Source organism: Rhinoderma darwinii, chromosome 5 (assembly GCF_050947455.1).
Source record: "Rhinoderma darwinii isolate aRhiDar2 chromosome 5, aRhiDar2.hap1, whole genome shotgun sequence".
In the NCBI taxonomy this organism is placed as follows: domain Eukaryota; kingdom Metazoa; phylum Chordata; class Amphibia; order Anura; family Rhinodermatidae; genus Rhinoderma; species Rhinoderma darwinii.
Window position 1 is genome coordinate 231466692 of NC_134691.1, and position 22794 is coordinate 231489485.

A 22794-nucleotide genomic window follows, 5' to 3' on the forward strand; every position below is an offset into this window, starting at 1 on the left:
GACAGCCTGGCGGCCGGCTGTTGCAGTGTTGCCCTCTCAGGCAACACTGAGTGACTGACTGAGCCGCACCGTCTTATATAAAGTTCAGACGGAACTTTGCACGTGTCATAGTGGAGCCCTGAGGAGCCAGAGCCAGCTTTCTGACATCATAATGGGGCCTCAGAGATAAAAGCCTGGGCCCAGGCAGTGTTGGTCAGTGCTGCTCAGCAGGCAGCACTGGACTGGACTGGATTACAGCTGATACAAGGTGTGAAGGAACAAGGGGTGGCTGTGGGCATGCACTTGCTGCCACTGCCAGTGTTTATCTGCATGGCAGCAGGGCATTTGGGCGTTGCCAGGAAGGCGTTTTTATGTAGATTCCTCCTCTTTCAGCACTGCATTGTGGTGCAAGCAAAAGAAGCAAATCCTGTCTGGCTTCCTCTCCGGCCTTTATTCACCTCCCGTGTAGCTGTGAGTGTGTGAGCCTGCAGGGCCCCATGGAATTGCCTAGAAGTAGGCTGAATCGCTGCAAGGGCTGAACAGCAGTATCGGGCAGGCTCGGGCAACGCGCGGCCCGTTCGGGTTATCGCTTCTCGGCCTTTTGGCTAAGATCAAGTGTAGTATCTGTTCTTATCAGTTTAATATCTGATACGTCCCCTATCTGGGGACCATATATTAAATGGATTTTTAGAACATGGAGATGGAAATAGAGCTTGCTCTGTCCACTCCACGCATTGACCTGGTATTGCAGTATTTCCAGGACCGGTGCACCCTTTCCTTATGTGTTGACTAAAATCAGATTCCAAAAGTGTTTTTTGTGTTTGCCATTGTTTCTGTCTTTCTGAAGGGATCTCCCCTTTTAATCCCATTATTTCAACACCTGTTGGACAATGCATGAGTGATAATGAGCTAATTGATTAAATGCAATTAATGAATACATTGCCACCTCTTGTTTTGTGTCGTCTGTGTGTCTGTGTTTCCGGCATTTCACATTGCAACAGCTCATTCACCTTCCTTGTCTTCTCTCCACCCTCCCTTTTAGGTAAGTTAAAGAGCTGCACCTGAGCCAGCCACTGATTGATGCAGCACCACAGTCAAATAGTGGAGTGGAGTAGGGGAACAGCAAACAGCCATTAAAGCCGCCCGCCCGCCCGCCACAATGGACCTACCTGTGTACACTAGATGGATGTGATGGAATGTACTGTCGTCCCTACATTTCAAGAAGGAGTAAGAATTGCAGTTGCAACAAAGCCTTGCTTGCCTACAAAGAGAGCAGCAATTTGGATTTGTTACTATGTTACCTAGAAGAATAACAAACTGTGCAAGGATGGAGGTTGTAGGAGCAAGGAGAAGTTGTCTGTAAAGTTGGTGGATGCTTATTTTCCATTTTTCAGTCCCTTGTCTCCCTCTTGTGGCCTCCTGGAGGCAACTAGCTGTGCAAAAAAAGACAGCCTGGCGGCCGGCTGTTGCAGTGTTGCCCTCTCAGGCAACACTGAGTGACTGACTGAGCCGCACCGTCTTATATAAAGTTCAGACGGAACTTTGCACGTGTCATAGTGGAGCCCTGAGGAGCCAGAGCCAGCTTTCTGACATCATAATGGGGCCTCAGAGATAAAAGCCTGGGCCCAGGCAGTGTTGGTCAGTGCTGCTCAGCAGGCAGCACTGGACTGGACTGGATTACAGCTGATACAAGGTGTGAAGGAACAAGGGGTGGCTGTGGGCATGCACTTGCTGCCACTGCCAGTGTTTATCTGCATGGCAGCAGGGCATTTGGGCGTTGCCAGGAAGGCGTTTTTATGTAGATTCCTCCTCTTTCAGCACTGCATTGTGGTGCAAGCAAAAGAAGCAAATCCTGTCTGGCTTCCTCTCCTGCCTTTATTCACCTCCCGTGTAGCTGTGAGTGTGTGAGCCTGCAGGGCCCCATGGAATTGCCTAGAAGTAGGCTGAATCGCTGCAAGGGCTGAACAGCAGTATCGGGCAGGCTCGGGCAGGCTCGGGCAACGCGCGGCCCGTTCGGGTTATCGCTTCTCGGCCTTTTGGCTAAGATCAAGTGTAGTATCTGTTCTTATCAGTTTAATATCTGATACGTCCCCTATCTGGGGACCATATATTAAATGGATTTTTAGAACAGGGAGATGGAAATAGAGCTTGCTCTGTCCACTCCACGCATTGACCTGGTATTGCAGTATTTCCAGGACCGGTGCACCCTTTCCTTATGTGTTGACTAAAATCAGATTCCAAAAGTGTTTTTTGTGTTTGCCATTGTTTCTGTCTTTCTGAAGGGATCTCCCCTTTTAATCCCATTATTTCAACACCTGTTGGACAATGCATGAGTGATAATGAGCTAATTGATTAAATGCAATTAATGAATACATTGCCACCTCTTGTTTTGTGTCGTCTGTGTGTCTGTGTTTCCGGCATTTCACATTGGAACAGCTCATTCACCTTCCTTGTCTTCTCTCCGCCCTCCCTTTTAGGTAAGTTAAAGAGCTGCACCTGAGCCAGCCACTGATTGATGCAGCACCACAGTCAAATAGTGGAGTGGAGTAGGAGAACAGCAAACAGCCATTAAAGCCGCCCGCCCGCCCGCCACAATGGACCTACCTGTGTACACTAGATGGATGTGATGGAATGTACTGTCGTCCCTACATTTCAAGAAGGAGTAAGAATTGCAGTTGCAACAAAGCCTTGCTTGCCTACAAAGAGAGCAGCAATTTGGATTTGTTACTATGTTACCTAGAAGAATAACAAACTGTGCAAGGATGGAGGTTGTAGGAGCAAGGAGAAGTTGTCTGTAAAGTTGGTGGATGCTTATTTTCCATTTTGCAGTCCCTTGTCTCCCTCTTGTAGCCTCCTGGAGGCAACTAGCTGTGCAAAAAAAGACAGCCTGGCGGCCGGCTGTTGCAGTGTTGCCCTCTCAGGCAACACTGAGTGACTGACTGAGCCGCACCGTCTTATATAAAGTTCAGACGGAACTTTGCACGTGTCATAGTGGAGCCCTGAGGAGCCAGAGCCAGCTTTCTGACATCATAATGGGGCCTCAGAGATAAAAGCCTGGGCCCAGGCAGTGTTGGTCAGTGCTGCTCAGCAGGCAGCACTGGACTGGACTGGATTACAGCTGATACAAGGTGTGAAGGAACAAGGGGTGGCTGTGGGCATGCACTTGCTGCCACTGCCAGTGTTTATCTGCATGGCAGCAGGGCATTTGGGCGTTGCCAGGAAGGCGTTTTTATGTAGATTCCTCCTCTTTCAGCACTGCATTGTGGTGCAAGCAAAAGAAGCAAATCCTGTCTGGCTTCCTCTCCGGCCTTTATTCACCTCCCGTGTAGCTGTGAGTGTGTGAGCCTGCAGGGCCCCATGGAATTGCCTAGAAGTAGGCTGAATCGCTGCAAGGGCTGAACAGCAGTATCGGGCAGGCTCGGGCAACGCGCGGCCCGTTCGGGTTATCGCTTCTCGGCCTTTTGGCTAAGATCAAGTGTAGTATCTGTTCTTATCAGTTTAATATCTGATACGTCCCCTATCTGGGGACCATATATTAAATGGATTTTTAGAACAGGGAGATGGAAATAGAGCTTGCTCTGTCCACTCCACGCATTGACCTGGTATTGCAGTATTTCCAGGACCGGTGCACCCTTTCCTTATGTGTTGACTAAAATCAGATTCCAAAAGTGTTTTTTGTGTTTGCCATTGTTTCTGTCTTTCTGAAGGGATCTCCCCTTTTAATCCCATTATTTCAACACCTGTTGGACAATGCATGAGTGATAATGAGCTAATTGATTAAATGCAATTAATGAATACATTGCCACCTCTTGTTTTGTGTCGTCTGTGTGTCTGTCTTTCCGCCATTTCACATTGGAACAGCTCATTCACCTTCCTTGTCTTCTCTCCGCCCTCCCTTTTAGGTAAGTTAAAGAGCTGCACCTGAGCCAGCCACTGATTGATGCAGCACCACAGTCAAATAGTGGAGTGGAGTAGGGGAACAGCAAACAGCCATTAAAGCCGCCCGCCCGCCCGCCACAATGGACCTACCTGTGTACACTAGATGGATGTGATGGAATGTACTGTCGTCCCTACATTTCAAGAAGGAGTAAGAATTGCAGTTGCAACAAAGCCTTGCTTGCCTACAAAGAGAGCAGCAATTTGGATTTGTTACTATGTTACCTAGAAGAATAACAAACTGTGCAAGGATGGAGGTTGTAGGAGCAAGGAGAAGTTGTCTGTAAAGTTGGTGGATGCTTATTTTCCATTTTGCAGTCCCTTGTCTCCCTCTTGTAGCCTCCTGGAGGCAACTAGATGTGCAAAAAAAGACAGCCTGGCGGCCGGCTGTTGCAGTGTTGCCCTCTCAGGCAACACTGAGTGACTGACTGAGCCGCACCGTCTTATATAAAGTTCAGACGGAACTTTGCACGTGTCATAGTGGAGCCCTGAGGAGCCAGAGCCAGCTTTCTGACATCATAATGGGGCCTCAGAGATAAAAGCCTGGGCCCAGGCAGTGTTGGTCAGTGCTGCTCAGCAGGCAGCACTGGACTGGACTGGATTACAGCTGATACAAGGTGTGAAGGAACAAGGGGTGGCTGTGGGCATGCACTTGCTGCCGCTGCCAGTGTTTATCTGCATGGCAGCAGGGCATTTGGGCGTTGCCAGGAAGGCGTTTTTATGTAGATTCCTCCTCTTTCAGCACTGCATTGTGGTGCAAGCAAAAGAAGCAAATCCTGTCTGGCTTCCTCTCCGGCCTTTATTCACCTCCCGTGTAGCTGTGAGTGTGTGAGCCTGCAGGGCCCCATGGAATTGCCTAGAAGTAGGCTGAATCGCTGCAAGGGCTGAACAGCAGTATCGGGCAGGCTCGGGCAACGCGCGGCCCGTTCGGGTTATCGCTTCTCGGCCTTTTGGCTAAGATCAAGTGTAGTATCTGTTCTTATCAGTTTAATATCTGATACGTCCCCTATCTGGGGACCATATATTAAATGGATTTTTAGAACAGGGAGATGGAAATAGAGCTTGCTCTGTCCACTCCACGCATTGACCTGGTATTGCAGTATTTCCAGGACCGGTGCACCCTTTCCTTATGTGTTGACTAAAATCAGATTCCAAAAGTGTTTTTTGTGTTTGCCATTGTTTCTGTCTTTCTGAAGGGATCTCCCCTTTTAATCCCATTATTTCAACACCTGTTGGACAATGCATGAGTGATAATGAGCTAATTGATTAAATGCAATTAATGAATACATTGCCACCTCTTGTTTTGTGTCGTCTGTGTGTCTGTGTTTCCGGCATTTCACATTGGAACAGCTCATTCACCTTCCTTGTCTTCTCTCCGCCCTCCCTTTTAGGTAAGTTAAAGAGCTGCACCTGAGCCAGCCACTGATTGATGCAGCACCACAGTCAAATAGTGGAGTGGAGTAGGGGAACAGCAAACAGCCATTAAAGCCGCCCGCCCGCCCGCCACAATGGACCTACCTGTGTACACTAGATGGATGTGATGGAATGTACTGTCGTCCCTACATTTCAAGAAGGAGTAAGAATTGCAGTTGCAACAAAGCCTTGCTTGCCTACAAAGAGAGCAGCAATTTGGATTTGTTACTATGTTACCTAGAAGAATAACAAACTGTGCAAGGATGGAGGTTGTAGGAGCAAGGAGAAGTTGTCTGTAAAGTTGGTGGATGCTTATTTTCCATTTTGCAGTCCCTTGTCTCCCTCTTGTAGCCTCCTGGAGGCAACTAGCTGTGCAAAAAAAGACAGCCTGGCGGCCGGCTGTTGCAGTGTTGCCCTCTCAGGCAACACTGAGTGACTGACTGAGCCGCACCGTCTTATATAAAGTTCAGACGGAACTTTGCACGTGTCATAGTGGAGCCCTGAGGAGCCAGAGCCAGCTTTCTGACATCATAATGGGGCCTCAGAGATAAAAGCCTGGGCCCAGGCAGTGTTGGTCAGTGCTGCTCAGCAGGCAGCACTGGACTGGACTGGATTACAGCTGATACAAGGTGTGAAGGAACAAGGGGTGGCTGTGGGCATGCACTTGCTGCCGCTGCCAGTGTTTATCTGCATGGCAGCAGGGCATTTGGGCGTTGCCAGGAAGGCGTTTTTATGTAGATTCCTCCTCTTTCAGCACTGCATTGTGGTGCAAGCAAAAGAAGCAAATCCTGTCTGGCTTCCTCTCCGGCCTTTATTCACCTCCCGTGTAGCTGTGAGTGTGTGAGCCTGCAGGGCCCCATGGAATTGCCTAGAAGTAGGCTGAATCGCTGCAAGGGCTGAACAGCAGTATCGGGCAGGCTCGGGCAACGCGCGGCCCGTTCGGGTTATCGCTTCTCGGCCTTTTGGCTAAGATCAAGTGTAGTATCTGTTCTTATCAGTTTAATATCTGATACGTCCCCTATCTGGGGACCATATATTAAATGGATTTTTAGAACAGGGAGATGGAAATAGAGCTTGCTCTGTCCACTCCACGCATTGACCTGGTATTGCAGTATTTCCAGGACCGGTGCACCCTTTCCTTATGTGTTGACTAAAATCAGATTCCAAAAGTGTTTTTTGTGTTTGCCATTGTTTCTGTCTTTCTGAAGGGATCTCCCCTTTTAATCCCATTATTTCAACACCTGTTGGACAATGCATGAGTGATAATGAGCTAATTGATTAAATGCAATTAATGAATACATTGCCACCTCTTGTTTTGTGTCGTCTGTGTGTCTGTGTTTCCGGCATTTCACATTGGAACAGCTCATTCACCTTCCTTGTCTTCTCTCCGCCCTCCCTTTTAGGTAAGTTAAAGAGCTGCACCTGAGCCAGCCACTGATTGATGCAGCACCACAGTCAAATAGTGGAGTGGAGTAGGGGAACAGCAAACAGCCATTAAAGCCGCCCGCCCGCCCGCCACCCCGCCACAATGGACCTACCTGTGTACACTAGATGGATGTGATGGAATGTACTGTCGTCCCTACATTTCAAGAAGGAGTAAGAATTGCAGTTGCAACAAAGCCTTGCTTGCCTACAAAGAGAGCAGCAATTTGGATTTGTTACTATGTTACCTAGAAGAATAACAAACTGTGCAAGGATGGAGGTTGTAGGAGCAAGGAGAAGTTGTCTGTAAAGTTGGTGGATGCTTATTTTCCATTTTGCAGTCCCTTGTCTCCCTCTTGTGGCCTCCTGGAGGCAACTAGCTGTGCAAAAAAAGACAGCCTGGCGGCCGGCTGTTGCAGTGTTGCCCTCTCAGGCAACACTGAGTGACTGACTGAGCCGCACCGTCTTATATAAAGTTCAGACGGAACTTTGCACGTGTCATAGTGGAGCCCTGAGGAGCCAGAGCCAGCTTTCTGACATCATAATGGGGCCTCAGAGATAAAAGCCTGGGCCCAGGCAGTGTTGGTCAGTGCTGCTCAGCAGGCAGCACTGGACTGGACTGGATTACAGCTGATACAAGGTGTGAAGGAACAAGGGGTGGCTGTGGGCATGCACTTGCTGCCGCTGCCAGTGTTTATCTGCATGGCAGCAGGGCATTTGGGCGTTGCCAGGAAGGCGTTTTTATGTAGATTCCTCCTCTTTCAGCACTGCATTGTGGTGCAAGCAAAAGAAGCAAATCCTGTCTGGCTTCCTCTCCGGCCTTTATTCACCTCCCGTGTAGCTGTGAGTGTGTGAGCCTGCAGGGCCCCATGGAATTGCCTAGAAGTAGGCTGAATCGCTGCAAGGGCTGAACAGCAGTATCGGGCAGGCTCGGGCAACGCGCGGCCCGTTCGGGTTATCGCTTCTCGGCCTTTTGGCTAAGATCAAGTGTAGTATCTGTTCTTATCAGTTTAATATCTGATACGTCCCCTATCTGGGGACCATATATTAAATGGATTTTTAGAACAGGGAGATGGAAATAGAGCTTGCTCTGTCCACTCCACGCATTGACCTGGTATTGCAGTATTTCCAGGACCGGTGCACCCTTTCCTTATGTGTTGACTAAAATCAGATTCCAAAAGTGTTTTTTGTGTTTGCCATTGTTTCTGTCTTTCTGATGGGATCTCCCCTTTTAATCCCATTATTTCATCACCTGTTGGACAATGCATGAGTGATAATGAGCTAATTGATTAAATGCAATTAATGAATACATTGCCACCTCTTGTTTTGTGTCGTCTGTGTGTCTGTGTTTCCGGCATTTCACATTGGAACAGCTCATTCACCTTCCTTGTCTTCTCTCCGCCCTCCCTTTTAGGTAAGTTAAAGAGCTGCACCTGAGCCAGCCACTGATTGATGCAGCACCACAGTCAAATAGTGGAGTGGAGTAGGGGAACAGCAAACAGCCATTAAAGCCGCCCGCCCGCCCGCCCGCCACAATGGACCTACCTGTGTACACTAGATGGATGTGATGGAATGTACTGTCGTCCCTACATTTCAAGAAGGAGTAAGAATTGCAGTTGCAACAAAGCCTTGCTTGCCTACAAAGAGAGCAGCAATTTGGATTTGTTACTATGTTACCTAGAAGAATAACAAACTGTGCAAGGATGGAGGTTGTAGGAGCAAGGAGAAGTTGTCTGTAAAGTTGGTGGATGCTTATTTTCCATTTTGCAGTCCCTTGTCTCCCTCTTGTGGCCTCCTGGAGGCAACTAGCTGTGCAAAAAAAGACAGCCTGGCGGCCGGCTGTTGCAGTGTTGCCCTCTCAGGCAACACTGAGTGACTGACTGAGCCGCACCGTCTTATATAAAGTTCAGACGGAACTTTGCACGTGTCATAGTGGAGCCCTGAGGAGCCAGAGCCAGCTTTCTGACATCATAATGGGGCCTCAGAGATAAAAGCCTGGGCCCAGGCAGTGTTGGTCAGTGCTGCTGAGCAGGCAGCACTGGACTGGACTGGATTACAGCTGATACAAGGTGTGAAGGAACAAGGGGTGGCTGTGGGCATGCACTTGCTGCCGCTGCCAGTGTTTATCTGCATGGCAGCAGGGCATTTGGGCGTTGCCAGGAAGGCGTTTTTATGTAGATTCCTCCTCTTTCAGCACTGCATTGTGGTGCAAGCAAAAGAAGCAAATCCTGTCTGGCTTCCTCTCCGGCCTTTATTCACCTCCCGTGTAGCTGTGAGTGTGTGAGCCTGCAGGGCCCCATGGAATTGCCTAGAAGTAGGCTGAATCGCTGCAAGGGCTGAACAGCAGTATCGGGCAGGCTCGGGCAACGCGCGGCCCGTTCGAGTTATCGCTTCTCGGCCTTTTGGCTAAGATCAAGTGTAGTATCTGTTCTTATCAGTTTAATATCTGATACGTCCCCTATCTGGGGACCATATATTAAATGGATTTTTAGAACAGGGAGATGGAAATAGAGCTTGCTCTGTCCACTCCACGCATTGACCTGGTATTGCAGTATTTCCAGGACCGGTGCACCCTTTCCTTATGTGTTTACTAAAATCAGATTCCAAAAGTGCTTTTTGTGTTTGCCATTGTTTTTGTCTTTCGGATGGGATCTCCCCTTTTAATCCCATTATTTCAACACCTGTTGGACAATGCATTTGTACAGTCATGTGTGATAATGAGCTAATTTATTAAATGCAATTAATTAATACATTGCCACCTCTTGTTTTGTGTCGTCTGTGTTTCTGTGTTTCCGGCATTTCACATTGGAACAGCTCATTCACCTTCCTTGTCTTCTCTCCGCCCTCCCTCCTAGGTAGGTTAAAGAGCTGCACCTGAGCCAGCCACTGATTGATGCAGCACCATAGTCAAATAGTGGAGTGGAGTAGGGGAACAGCAAACAGCCATTAAAGCAGCCAGCCCGCCCGCCCGCCCGCCCGTCACAATGGACCTACTTGTGTACACTAGATGGATGTGATGGAATGTACTGTGGTCCCTACATTTCAAGAAGAAGTAAGAATTGCAGTTGCAACAAACCCTTGCTTGCCTACAAAGAGAGCAGCAATTTGGATTTGTTACTATGTTACCTGGAAGAATAACAAACTGTGCAAGGATGGAGGTTGTAGGAGCAAGGAGAACAAGTTGTCTGTAAAGTTGGTGGATGCCTATTTTCCATTTTGCAGTCCCTTGTCTCCCTCTTGTGGCCTCCTGGAGGCAACTAGCTGTGCAAAAAAAAGACAGCCTGGAGGCCGGCTGTTGCAGTGTTGCCCTCTCAGGCAACACTGAGTGACTGACTGAGCCGCACCATCTTATATAAAGTTCAGACGGAACTTTGCACGTGTCATAGTGGAGACCTCAGGAGCCAGAGCCAGCTTTCTGACATCATAATGGGGCCTCAGAGATAAAAGCCTGGGCCCAGGCAGTGTTGGTCAGTGCTGCTCAGCAGGCAGCACTGGACTGGATTAAAGCTGATACAAGGTGTGAAAGGAGAAGGGGTGGCTGTGGGCATGCACTTACTGCTGCTGCTGCTGCTGCCAGTGTTTGCACCGCAGGAGGGCATTTGGGCGTTGCCAGGAAGGCGTTTTTATGTTGATTCCTCCTCTTTCAGCACTGCATTGTGGTGCAAGCAAAAGAAGCAAATCCTGTCTTGCTTCCTCTCCGGCCTTTATTCACCTCCCACTTAGTAGCTGTGAGTGTGTGTGAGCCTGCAGGGCCCCATGGAATTGCCTAGGAGTAGGCTGAATCGCTGCAAGGGGTGAACAGCAGTATTGGGCAGGCTCGGTCAACGCGCGGCCCGTTGGGGTTATCGCTTCTCGGCCTTCTGGCTGAGATCAAGTGTAGTTCTGATTACTTGTAGTCAGTGCTGCCTGGTCTTGGTTAGGAGGTGCTCAGGTACCCTCTCTCTCGGCCTCGGGGGATCGCCCAGGTTCGCCTGGACTTCACCCCCGTGCTGCTATTTGGGAGAGAGGCTTAGTCCTGAGCAACGGGTTGCGATCCACATACCCCCGTGTAGGCTTCGGCCGAAAAGGGGAGTTGCGTAGACGTTGCGTTACCGACGGGTGGCGCAACTACCTTCCCACAAATCACCATGGATACGGATCCAGGTGATATACCGGCGTATGCCCGGATTAAAAATACCATCAGAATTATCCTATCGGAGGATAAAGCGACGACCTGCGGCTTGAAGTTCGTGGTGGAGACCGTGCTTGTTGACATTTTCAACATCCAGAAGAGAGAGATTTTGGCGGTACAGGATTATCCGAGGAGAAGAACTTACGACATCACATTTGTACAGAATGGAGTATTCCGAGATCTGCTGGCGGCATATTTGGTAAAAACTGACCCGAGACTGGACGGTGTTAATTTTTATGAGCATGTGTTGGACATCACTAAAATGATTGTAATTAAGATGTACTGCCCTTTCGCCGATGTAAAAGATGTGATGTCCTTCTTATCCCCCTATTTTAAAACCATAAAATGTATTGGCAAAGTGATGAATGAGGTCGGAGTATGGACCTCCAAGTGGAGATTCCTAGTCACTTGTTTTAAAGATGCCAGTTTTACAGGAGGGATAATGTTGCCGCCAGCACGTTTTAAATTAGGAGATATGGCAGGAGACTTTTATTTTTCAGGAATGCCTCCATTCTGTAGAAAATGTCAAAAGTACGGTCACACCAATGAGTTATGCGATAGCACCTGTAGGAACTGCGGCAGCTCTGAGCACGAGGCCAAAACTTGCCCTCTGGGGAAAAGGTGTCGATTTTGCAGCCGAGTTGGTCATCTTTTTGCTACTTGTCCCCACAGATTACAAGAGTCGGAACAACCCGAGGCCCGGCCGAGGCGTCCAAAGCAGCCAGCAGGCCAGACCACGGCCCCACAAGGAGAGGAACCCCAAGGAGATGTGAATGATGAGATGGATACCTCCAGCAGACCCCCCCAAACAGGTGACCCCAAAGAGCAGAGGCGGCAGAAGCGAAGAGCCAGTGATCAGCGGACGAAAAAGCCCCCTCAGGAAACTGAGGAGATGGGTAGTTCGGATGAAGCTGATCCGCCTGGACCGCAAGAGATGCTGGGTCTGCCTGTACCTGAGGCAGAGGACCCGGGCGGAGCGGGCGGAGCTGCAGCGCGAACGAAAAGGCGTAGGGCATACTCGGAGGTGGCAGCGGGGGTGCCGATGGAAGTACCTGCCAAGGCAAGGGCAGGGAAACCAGTTGATTTGCCCCCGAAAGCACCAGCTGAAGTTCCCCCCCCTTCTAGCCAGTTGGGGGAAGCAGGAACAGCTGCCTCCGAGGTGAGGGAAGTCCCTGAAACGTCAGGATGCGGGATTCCTGCCCCTATAGATGGGGAGGACGCTGCTCAAAATGCTCCAGAATACGAGATTATGCCCGTAGGGTCCATATGGGACCCCTTTACAATAAGTGCCTCAGGTATGGCGGGGGGTCAGCTGAGTGATGGGAGTTCCTCTCCTACCTTCTCCATATTTTCGGTAGACTCAAAAGCAGAAGGATATGAGAGTCCCAGTGGGGTTTCTGGCGACGCTGAGGACTGCTAAGGCCACCTCGGGTAAGATTATAAAGACTGTCTCTCCCTTTTCCTCATGGCTGAGTTATCTGGTCTTTCTTTGAACGTGAGAAGCGTGCATTCACAAACGAGAAGAGCTGCCCTTTTTAATTATCTATCTGCTTTTACCGCCACTGTTTTTTTCCTACAGGAATGCTGCATCCCACATCGCATGAACTATAAAAAATACAAGGAAGACTGGAGACTCGGACCTTCAGTGTGGTCCGGGTCTAACGAATCTAGAGCCGCAGGTGTCGCTATTTTATTCAAAGGGAACGTTTTAATTGACAGTTTTTATGAAATTTTACCAGGCAGACTTTTAATGGTTAAAGCTTTTATAAACGGTATTAGATGGCAGTTTTTAAATTTCTATGGGTCTACGGACAAAAACGAAAGAGCTAGAATGCTAGGAATTTTACCCCTTTTTATTAACGATTCAGAGCCACTAGTTTTAGCAGGTGATTTTAATTGTATTTTAAAGGGGGAACGCCGGTTCTCTAACTCAGTAAGTAGAAACTACGATAAAACCTCTACATTATTAAAAAATATTGTGGCCGATTTTAGACTTACTGATGTTTTTAAAAAATGCAATAGTGGCTTATCTGAAGAGGCCGGCGTCACCTGGAGCAGCGTGAATTGTAGCTCCAGGATCGATTTTATATTCTGCTCTTATCAAGTACTGCCTTTTAAATGTGATATAAATTCTAATGTGTTTTCAGATCATAAATTATTGTATTTTAAAGTTAATAATCACAAAAATACCGGTAAAAAGACCTGGAAAATGAACGTTTCCCTTTTAGAAGATCCGCAAATTTTATCTGATTTTATCACCTTTTATAAAGGCTGCAGACGGGTAAGACATCCTAACATGCCCATAGTCTCTTGGTGGGAGAAGATGAAAATAAAAATTAGAGACTATTTTATTAAAATTGGGAGGATGAAAGCAAGAGAAAAACATGAATTTTATGCTAATTTGAATACCCGTCTGCAGACCCAATACAAATTCAGAGAACAGGGTATGCAGGTGGAGAAGGAGATTATGGAAATTAGGAAGGAGATCTCCCAGTGCCTGGAGCAGAGAGGTAAGGAAATTGTCTTCCGTTCCAAAATAAAACACCTCGAGGAAAATGAGACCTGCTCCAGGTACTTTTTTAAGAAAATCAACGATAAGCATACCCTGTTAGAAAATATTGATGGTGAGACAGACACACAGAATATTTTAAAAAAGGTGCATGGTTTTTATGCGGATCTTTTTAATATTAAAAATATTAATATTGATTTTATGAATGACTCATTGAAGGAGGTTGACACTGTTTTAGATCCTGTTTCACAAGATTTTTTTATTGCAGGAGATCTCAGAACAGGAGATTTTAGATACCATCAAAAGTTTTAAAACAGGTAAAGTCCCTGGTCCTGATGGTATACCCATAGCGTTTTATGTCACATTTTACGGTGTTTTAAAGGAGGATCTCTACTCCCTTTTTACACAAGTTTTTAGATCAAAATCCCTCCCGGGGTCCTGGAAGAAAGGCGAAGTGTCCCTAATACATAAAAAGGGGGACAAAACTGATATAAAAAACTGGAGGCCTATCACTTTGCTGAATTGCGATTATAAAATCATGGCGAAAATAAGCGCAAACAGATTGAAAGCAGTGATAGGCCAAATTATACATTCAAACCAGGTGTGCGGGATACCCGGGAGGAGAATATGGGACAACTTGAACCTTTTAAAGGATGTGATCAATGACACAAAAGAGAGAAAAGGAAAATTGGCGATTTTATCCATTGACTTTGAAAAAGCCTTTGATAGAGTGTCACATTTTTATCTTTTTAAGGTTTTAGAAAAGATGGGTATACCAGAAGGTTTTATACAGTCTCTGAAGGCCTTTTATGAGAATTGCACGAGCAAGATTTTAGTAAAGGGTTTTAAGACACAGGATGTCCTTTTAAACTCCGGAGTGAAGCAGGGGTGTCCCTTGTCCCCACTACTTTTTATATGTGCGATCGAGCCTCTACTCTGCAGACTAAGAAAAGACAAGCAGATATGCGGAGTCCCCCTGCCGGGCGGGGGGGGACTAGAGGCGAAAGTAGTGGGGTACATGGATGATGTGGCGGTACTATGTAGGGACACCCTATCACTACAGAAGTCCTTTAGACAAATTTATCAATTTTGTTGCTCCTCCGGTTTTAAAGTCAATTTTAATAAAAGTAATATTTTAAATATTGGCAATATGATTTTACAGGACATTCCAGTCCCTGTGTCGGAGTCTGTACAGATTTTAGGTGTCTCCTTCAATGAGTTAAACAATGGTTTTATCAGTTGGGACTTGGTGGCACAAAAGGTAAATAAGAAAATTTGCATGTGGAATGTAAGGAAATTAACAATGGAGGGAAAAGTTTTAATTACCAAAATGGTGATTTTACCGATTTTATTGTATTTAAGCATGGTATTCCCTCCCCCTGATATTTTACTAAAAAAGATTAATAAAGCATGTTTTACGTTTTTATGGAACTCCAAAATGGAAAAGCTCAGGAGAGAGAAGGTGATTTTACCAAAGCTAATGGGTGGTAAGGATTTTCCAGATATTAAGGCCTTTCTCTTAATCAAGTTTTTTACCTCATGTCTTAACGCTGTTTTTAAGGATCACTACTGGTCATATTTTATTCGTTTTTACACTGGATTTTTTATGAGACGGAATAAATGGTTTTCCACAGTTTTAAGCTCGCCATATGCTTTTAACCTTCCTGACCAGTACAAGATTTTAGAAAAAATTGTGAACCTTTTTAACCTGAAAGGAAAAGTTTTAGCAGACGTGAAAAATGATAAATATATTTTAAAAACTATTAAAGAGAATGTTTTAGTTGCCCCTATTAGACATTTTAGCGAAAACAAATGTAAGAACATCTGGAGCATGGTCAATGCTAATTTTATTTTTAATTCACAGAAAGATCTGGCCTGGAGCTGCGCCCACGAGTGTCTTCCATGCCGGGCATTCCAGCATCGGAGGGGACTGACCAACTCGGCTGCGTGTCCAAGGGGAGGATGTCATGACGATGAGACAGTCTATCATCTTTTCTGGAACTGTTTTTTTACACAACAAGTTTGGACAAAAATCCTCCCCTTAATGAAGAAGATAACTGGACTAAAGAGACTCACAAGTGACGGCGTTTTTTATGGATGTCTGGAATGCCCAACAAGGACGCAGAAAATGATGGCATGGAAGATCACTAACTGCGTTAAATCAGCTCTGTGGGCGGCCAGAAATATTTTATTACTGAAACATGAAGTCTTATCTGTGAATGATGTTTTAGGAATTTGTTTTAGCGAAATGCATAAATATTATCTTTTAGACAGGAAACTCTCTCCTGTTTTATGTAGGAAATGGTTTTTAAGTGAATGGAGTTCCATAATTTGATGCCACCAAGTGCCCTTTTATAAATTGTTTGGGTTTTATCTGACAATTTGTATTTTTGTATGAACTATTGTAAAATTTGTGTCATCTTATTGTAAAAAGTATTTATTTATTGTAAAACGTTGAAATAATTTTTAAATAAAACGATTACCTCCTTTGTTGGGGTAGTCAACTTATCTGATTACTTGTAGTCAGTGCTGCCTGGTCTTGGTTAGGAGGTGCTCAGGTACCCTCTCTCTCGGCCTCGGGGGATCGTCCAGGTTCGCCTGGACTTCACCCCCGTGCTGCTATTTGGGAGAGAGGCTTAGTCCTGAGCAACGGGTTGCGATCCATATACCCCCGTGTAGGTTTCGGCCGAAAAGGGGAGTTGCGCCTAACGTTGCGCCTACTACGGAGTAGCGTAACAATACCTTACTCACCATGGACGAGGATCCATGTGAGATACCGGCTTACGCCCGGATTAAAAACACGATTCGTGTAGTTCTATCGGAGGAGAAGGCGACGACCTGCGGCTTAAAATTTGTGGTGGAGACCGTACTTGTTGGTATCTTCAACATCCAGAAGCGAGAAATTTTGGCGGTGCAGGATTACCCAAGAAGGAGGACATACGATGTTACTTTCATACAGAATGGAGTATTCAGAGATCTGCTGGCGGCTTATACGGTAAAAAATGACCCGAGACTGGACGGTGTTGATTTTTATGAGCACGTTATGGACATCACTAAAATGATAGTTATAAAGATGTACTGCCCTTTTGCCGACTTAAAAGAAGTGATGTCCTTTTTATTCCCTTATTTTAAAACTGTGAAATGTATTGGCAAAGTCATGAATGAGGTTGGTGTATGGACCTCAAAGTGGAGATTCAATGTAACATGTTATAAAGATGCCAATTTTACAGGAGGGATAATGTTGCCGCCAGCACGTTTTAAAATAGGTGATATGGCCGGAGACTTTTATTTTTCAGGGATGCCTCCATTCTGTAGGAAGTGCCAAAAGTACGGTCACACCAAGGAGTCTTGCGACAGCACCTGTAGGAACTGCGGCAGCTCTGAGCACGAGACCAAAACTTGCCCTCTGGGGAAAAGGTGCCGTTTTTGCAGCCGAGTTGGTCACCTCTATGCTACTTGTCCCCACAGATCTAAAGAGTTGGAACAACCCGAGGACCGGCCAAGGCGTCCCGAGCGGCCCGCAGGCCAGATCACCCCTGTACAAGGAGAGGAACCCCAAGGAGGCGAGCAAGACGATATGGATACCTCCAGCAGACCCCCCCAAACAGGTGACCCTAAAGAGCAGAGGCGACAAAAACGCAGAGCCAGTGATCAGCGGACGAAAGAGCCCCCCCAGGAGACTGGGGCACAGGGTAGTTCGGATGAAGCTGATCCTACTGGCCTGCAAGAGATGCTGGGTCAGCCTGTACCTGAGGCAGAGGTCCCGGGCGGAGCGGCAGCGCTCACTAAGAGACGTAGGGCGTACTCGGAGGTGGCAGCGGGGGTGCCGATGGGAGTACCTGCCAGGTTGAAGGCAGGGAAACCAGTTGACGTGCCCCCGGAAGCGACAGCTAAAGGTCCCCCCCCTTCTAGACAGTTGGGGGATATAGGGACAGCTGCCTCCGAGGTAAGCGTGGTCCCTGAGACGTCCGGAAGCGCGATTCCTGCCCCTATAGAAGGGGAGGGCGCTGCCAAAGATTGCCAAATCTTACCCGTTGAGTCCGTCTGGGACCCATTTTCAAGAAGCGCCTTAGGTATGGGGGGTCAGCTGAGTGATGGGTCTTCCTCTCAAACCTCGTCGATGCGTACATTCGACTCGAGGAAAGATGACGATGAGAACTCGAGTGGGGTGTCTGGCGACGCGGAGGACTGCTGAGGCCTCCTCGGGTAAGATAAAAATAGACTGTCTCTCTCCCTTTTCCTCATGGCTGAGTTATGTGGTCTTTCCCTTAATGTAAGAAGCGTGCACTCACAGACAAGAAGAGCTGCCCTTTTCAACTACCTTTCTGTTTTTACCGCCTCAGTGTTTTTCCTACAGGAATGCTGCATACCTCACCGCATGAATTATAAAAAATATGAGGAAGACTGGAGACTCGGACCTTCAGTGTGGTCCGGGTCCAATGAATCCAAAGCCGCAGGTGTCGCCATTTTATTCAAAGGGAACGTTTTAATTGATCGTTTTTATGAAATTTTACCAGGCAGAATTTTAATGGTCAAAGCTTTTATAAACGGTGTTAGATGGCAGTTTTTAAACTTTTATGGTTCTACAGACAAGAAGGAAAGAGCAAAAATGCTAGAAATTTTACCCCTTTTTATCAATGATTCAGAACCACTTATTTTAGCTGGTGATTTTAATTGTATTTTAAAGGGGGAACGCCGGTTCTCGAATTCAGTAAGTCGAAACTATGATAAAACCCCGTCTATTTTAAAAGATATTACAGTGGATTTTAAACTTACTGATGTTTTTAAAAAATGCAATAGGGATCTACCTGAAGAGGACGGCGTCACCTGGAGCAATGTAAACTGCAGCTCCAGGATTGATTTTATTTTTTGCTCTTATCAAATACTGCCTTTTAAATGTGATCTTAATTCTAACGTGTTTTCTGACCATAAACTTTTATATTTTAAAGTTAATTTGAACGATCAAAGGAGAACTCCGAAGAAAGCCTGGAAATTAAACGTATCCCTTTTAGAGGATCCGCAAATTTTATCCGATTTTATCACCTTTTATAAGGGCTGCAGACGGGTAAGACATCCCAATATGCTAATTGTTTCCTGGTGGGAGAAAATGAAAATAAAGATAAGAGATTTTTTTATTAAAGCTGGGATGAAGAAAGCCAAAGAAAAATTTGAATTTTATGCTAATTTAAATACCCGTCTGCAGACCCAATACAAGTTCAGAGAACAGGGTATGCAGGTGGAGAAAGAGATCACCGAAATTAAAAAAGAAATCTCCCAGTGCCTGGAGCAGAGGGGAAAGGAGATAATCTTTCGCTCTAAGGTGAAACATCTTGAAGAAAATGAGACCTGCTCCAGGTACTTCTTCAAGAAAATAAATGATAAGCATACCCTGTTAAATGAGATAGATGGGGAAACAAATACCCAAAACATTTTAAAAAAGGTGCACGGTTTTTATGCGGATCTTTTTAATACAAAACATGTTGATGTTGATTTTATGAACGACTCATTGAAGGAGGTGGATGCTGTTTTAGATCCTGCTTCCCAAGTGTTTTTATTACAGGATATTACGGAACAGGAGATTTTAGAAACTACAAAGAGTTTTAAAACAGGTAAAGTCCCTGGCCCTGACGGTATACCTATAGAATTCTATGTTATATTTTATGGTATTTTAAAAGAGGATCTCCACCCTCTTTTTACCCAAGTTTTTAGAACAAAAGCCCTCCCGGGGTCCTGGAAGAAAGGCGAGGTGTCCCTGCTTTACAAAAAGGGGGACAAAACAGACATTAAAAATTGGAGGCCTATCACTTTGCTAAACTCTGACTACAAAATAATGGCGAAGATATGTGCGAACAGATTAAAAGCAGTGATAGGCCAGATCATACACTCCAATCAGGTCTGTGGGATACCCGGGAGGAGTATATGGGATAATTTAAACCTTTTAAAAGATGTGATCAGTGACACGAAAGAGAGAGGAGGTAAAATGGCAATTTTATCTATAGATTTTGAGAAAGCCTTCGATAGAGTGTCACATTTTTATCTTTTTAAGGTTTTAGAAAAAATGGGTATACCGGAAGGTTTTTTACAGTCTCTGAAGGCCTTTTATGAAAATTGTACTAGTAAAATTTTAGTAAAGGGTTTTAAGACACAGGATGTCCTTTTAAATTCCGGAGTGAAGCAGGGGTGTCCCTTGTCCCCACTACTTTTTATTTGTGCGATCGAGCCTCTACTCTGCAGGTTAAGAAAGGATAAGCAGATAAGCGGAGTCCCCCTGCCGGGCGGGGGGGGACTAGAGGCTAAAGTGGTGGGGTACATGGACGATGTCGCGGTCCTTTGCAGGGACACCCTGTCATTACAGAAATCCTTTAAACAGATTTACCAATTCTGTTGCTCCTCCGGTTTTTTAGTAAATTTTAATAAAAGTAACATCTTAAATATCGGCAAAATGGTTTTAATGGACATTCCAGTCCCTGTGTCAGAGTCTGTACAAATTTTAGGAGTCTCCTTCAATGAGTCAAATAATGGTTTTACCAGTTGGGACTTGGTGGCACAAAAAGTTAATCAGAAAATTTGCATGTGGAACATGAGAAAGTTAACAATGGAGGGAAAGGTTTTAATTACAAAAATGGTGATTTTACCTATTTTATTATATTTAAGTATGGTATTCCCTCCCCCTGAGATTTTATTGAAAAAAATAATTAAAGCATGTTTCACATTTTTATGGAACTCCAGGATGGAAAAGCTCAGGAGAGAGAAGGTAATATTACCCAAACCAATGGGGGGGAAAGATTTCCCCGATATAAAAGCATTCCTTTTAATAAAATTTTTTACTTTATGTCTTAATGCAGTTTTTAAGGAACATTACTGGTCATATTTTATACGTTTTAACACAGGTTATTTTATGAGGAGGAACGGTTGGTTCTCCACGGTTTTAAGCTCCCCGTATGCTTTTAACCTTTCTGGCCAGTATAAGATTTTAGAAAAAATTGTAAACCTTTTTAACTTAAAAGACAAAAATATTAACGAAGTAAAAAATAGTAAAGGAATTTTAAAAAAGATAAATGAAAATGTTTTAGTAGCTCCCATCAGTAATTTTAATGAACAAAAATGCAAAGAAATATGGAAGATGGTGAGCGCTAAATATCTTTTTAACCCACAGAAAGATCTGGCCTGGAGCTGTGCCCACGAGTGTCTTCCATGCCGGGCATTCCAGCATCGAAGGGGACTGACCAACTCGGCTGCGTGTCCAAGGGGAGGATGTAGAGATGACGAGACAGTCTACCACCTATTCTGGGAATGTTTTTACGCGAAATCGATATGGACAAGAATCCTCCCCTTGGTACAGAAGATTACAGGACTTCGGAGATACACAAGTGATGGCGTTTTATATGGATGCCTGGAATGCCCAACACAGACTCGAAAAATGATGGCATGGAAGATCACCAACTGCGTAAAAACAGCTCTGTGGGCGGCCAGAAACATTTTATTATTTAAGCATGAAGTTTTAGCTGTGGAAGATGTTTTAGCCATTTGTCTTAATGAAATGTACAAATATTTTCTTTTAGATAAAAAACTCTCTCCTGTTTTATGTAGAAAATGGTTTTTAAGTGAATGGAGTTCCATAATATGATGCCACCAAGTGCCCTTTTATAAATTGTTTTTATTTGACAATTTGTATTTATCTGTATTAAAAAAACCATGATTGTAAATTTATGTAAATTTCTTTTGTAAAAACGTATTGATTTTTTGTAAATCTGTTCAAAATTTTAAATAAACGGTTACCTCCTTTGTTGGGGTAGTCAACTCAAAAAATCTGTTCTTATCAGTTTAATATCTGATACGTCCCCTATCTGGGGACCATATATTAAATGGATTTTTAGAACAGGGAGATGGAAATAGAGCTTGCTCTGTCCACTCCACGCATTGACCTGGTATTGCAGTATTTCCAGGACCGGTGCACCCTTTCCTTATGTGTTTACTAAAATCAGATTCCAAAAGTGCTTTTTGTGTTTGCCATTGTTTTTGTCTTTCGGATGGGATCTCCCCTTTTAATCCCATTATTTCAACACCTGTTGGACAATGCATTTGTACAGTCATGTGTGATAATGAGCTAATTTATTAAATGCAATTAATTAATACATTGCCACCTCTTGTTTTGTGTCGTCTGTGTTTCTGTGTTTCCGGCATTTCACATTGGAACAGCTCATTCACCTTCCTTGTCTTCTCTCCGCCCTCCCTCCTAGGTAGGTTAAAGAGCTGCACCTGAGCCAGCCACTGATTGATGCAGCACCATAGTCAAATAGTGGAGTGGAGTAGGGGAACAGCAAACAGCCATTAAAGCAGCCAGCCCGCCCGCCCGCCCGTCACAATGGACCTACCTGTGTACACTAGATGGATGTGATGGAATGTACTGTGGTCCCTACATTTCAAGAAGAAGTAAGAATTGCAGTTGCAACAAACCCTTGCTTGCCTACAAAGAGAGCAGCAATTTGGATTTGTTACTATGTTACCTGGAAGAATAACAAACTGTGCAAGGATGGAGGTTGTAGGAGCAAGGAGAACAAGTTGTCTGTAAAGTTGGTGGATGCCTATTTTCCATTTTGCAGTCCCTTGTCTCCCTCTTGTGGCCTCCTGGAGGCAACTAGCTGTGCAAAAAAAAGACAGCCTGGGGGCCGGCTGTTGCAGTGTTGCCCTCTCAGGCAACACTGAGTGACTGACTGAGCCGCACCGTCTTATATAAAGTTCAGACGGAACTTTGCACGTGTCATAGTGGAGACCTCAGGAGCCAGAGCCAGCTTTCTGACATCATAATGGGGCCTCAGAGATAAAAGCCTGGGCCCAGGCAGTGTTGAGGCACTAAATCAAATAGAGAAAGTGCCTGGGACTGTATGTGATAGGGGGATGGAAGGGGGGAAAAAAGTGCGGGAAAAAATCAGGAGCAGGGATTGGTTGGACAAGGGGATAGAGGAGGGGTTAGGAGCAGATAAATAGTTGAGGTCAAGGGCAGTTCACTATCTTACCTGCTGGAGCTGCAAACGTCAGACGTCTGGTCCTGTGAGAGATCTTCCTCTGCGGTCCAGGGCGTTTTCCGGAGTACAGATGGCGGATGAGCTGATGAGGCAGGTGGCACAGCGGGTTGCCACGGAGGGTACAAGCTGGCTGGAGGTGTTCCTGGCAGGGGATCGCAGGCAAGAGGTGTTACCTGCGGCGGTCGTCGGTGTCAGCAGCGGTGGAGTCCCGTCGGCGTCGGCAGTTAGAGGTAGGCCGCGCCGGGTTTCTCGGCCTCCTCCCCGTTTGAGCCCCAGTCCACCTTCAGCCACCCAGAGGCGGGCCGGCACCGTTCGCTCGTCAGGAGCGGGACGGAGGC

General features: G+C 45.8%; 8 non-coding genes across 8 annotated transcripts; all 8 read left to right on the forward strand.

Moving 5' to 3' along the window:
* Window positions 1–564: 564 nt before the first annotated feature.
* Window positions 565–755, forward strand: LOC142655142 (U2 spliceosomal RNA). The gene has a single exon (XR_012849433.1). It is a non-coding gene; the product is annotated as a U2 spliceosomal RNA (small nuclear RNA).
* A 1244-nt stretch (window positions 756–1999) lies between these two features.
* Window positions 2000–2190, forward strand: LOC142653304 (U2 spliceosomal RNA). The gene has a single exon (XR_012848240.1). It is a non-coding gene; the product is annotated as a U2 spliceosomal RNA (small nuclear RNA).
* A 1234-nt stretch (window positions 2191–3424) lies between these two features.
* Window positions 3425–3615, forward strand: LOC142653305 (U2 spliceosomal RNA). Its single transcript, XR_012848241.1, has one exon. It is a non-coding gene; the product is annotated as a U2 spliceosomal RNA (small nuclear RNA).
* A 1234-nt stretch (window positions 3616–4849) lies between these two features.
* Window positions 4850–5040, forward strand: LOC142653306 (U2 spliceosomal RNA). Its single transcript, XR_012848242.1, has one exon. It is a non-coding gene; the product is annotated as a U2 spliceosomal RNA (small nuclear RNA).
* Window positions 5041–6274: 1234 nt separating this feature from the next.
* On the forward strand, window positions 6275–6465 carry LOC142653307 (U2 spliceosomal RNA). The gene has a single exon (XR_012848243.1). It is a non-coding gene; the product is annotated as a U2 spliceosomal RNA (small nuclear RNA).
* A 1242-nt stretch (window positions 6466–7707) lies between these two features.
* LOC142653308 (U2 spliceosomal RNA) lies at window positions 7708–7898 on the forward strand. The gene has a single exon (XR_012848244.1). It is a non-coding gene; the product is annotated as a U2 spliceosomal RNA (small nuclear RNA).
* Window positions 7899–9136: 1238 nt separating this feature from the next.
* LOC142653309 (U2 spliceosomal RNA) lies at window positions 9137–9327 on the forward strand. The gene has a single exon (XR_012848245.1). It is a non-coding gene; the product is annotated as a U2 spliceosomal RNA (small nuclear RNA).
* Window positions 9328–21205: 11878 nt separating this feature from the next.
* Window positions 21206–21392, forward strand: LOC142653783 (U2 spliceosomal RNA). Its single transcript, XR_012848657.1, has one exon. It is a non-coding gene; the product is annotated as a U2 spliceosomal RNA (small nuclear RNA).
* The last annotated feature ends 1402 nt before the right edge of the window (window positions 21393–22794 follow it).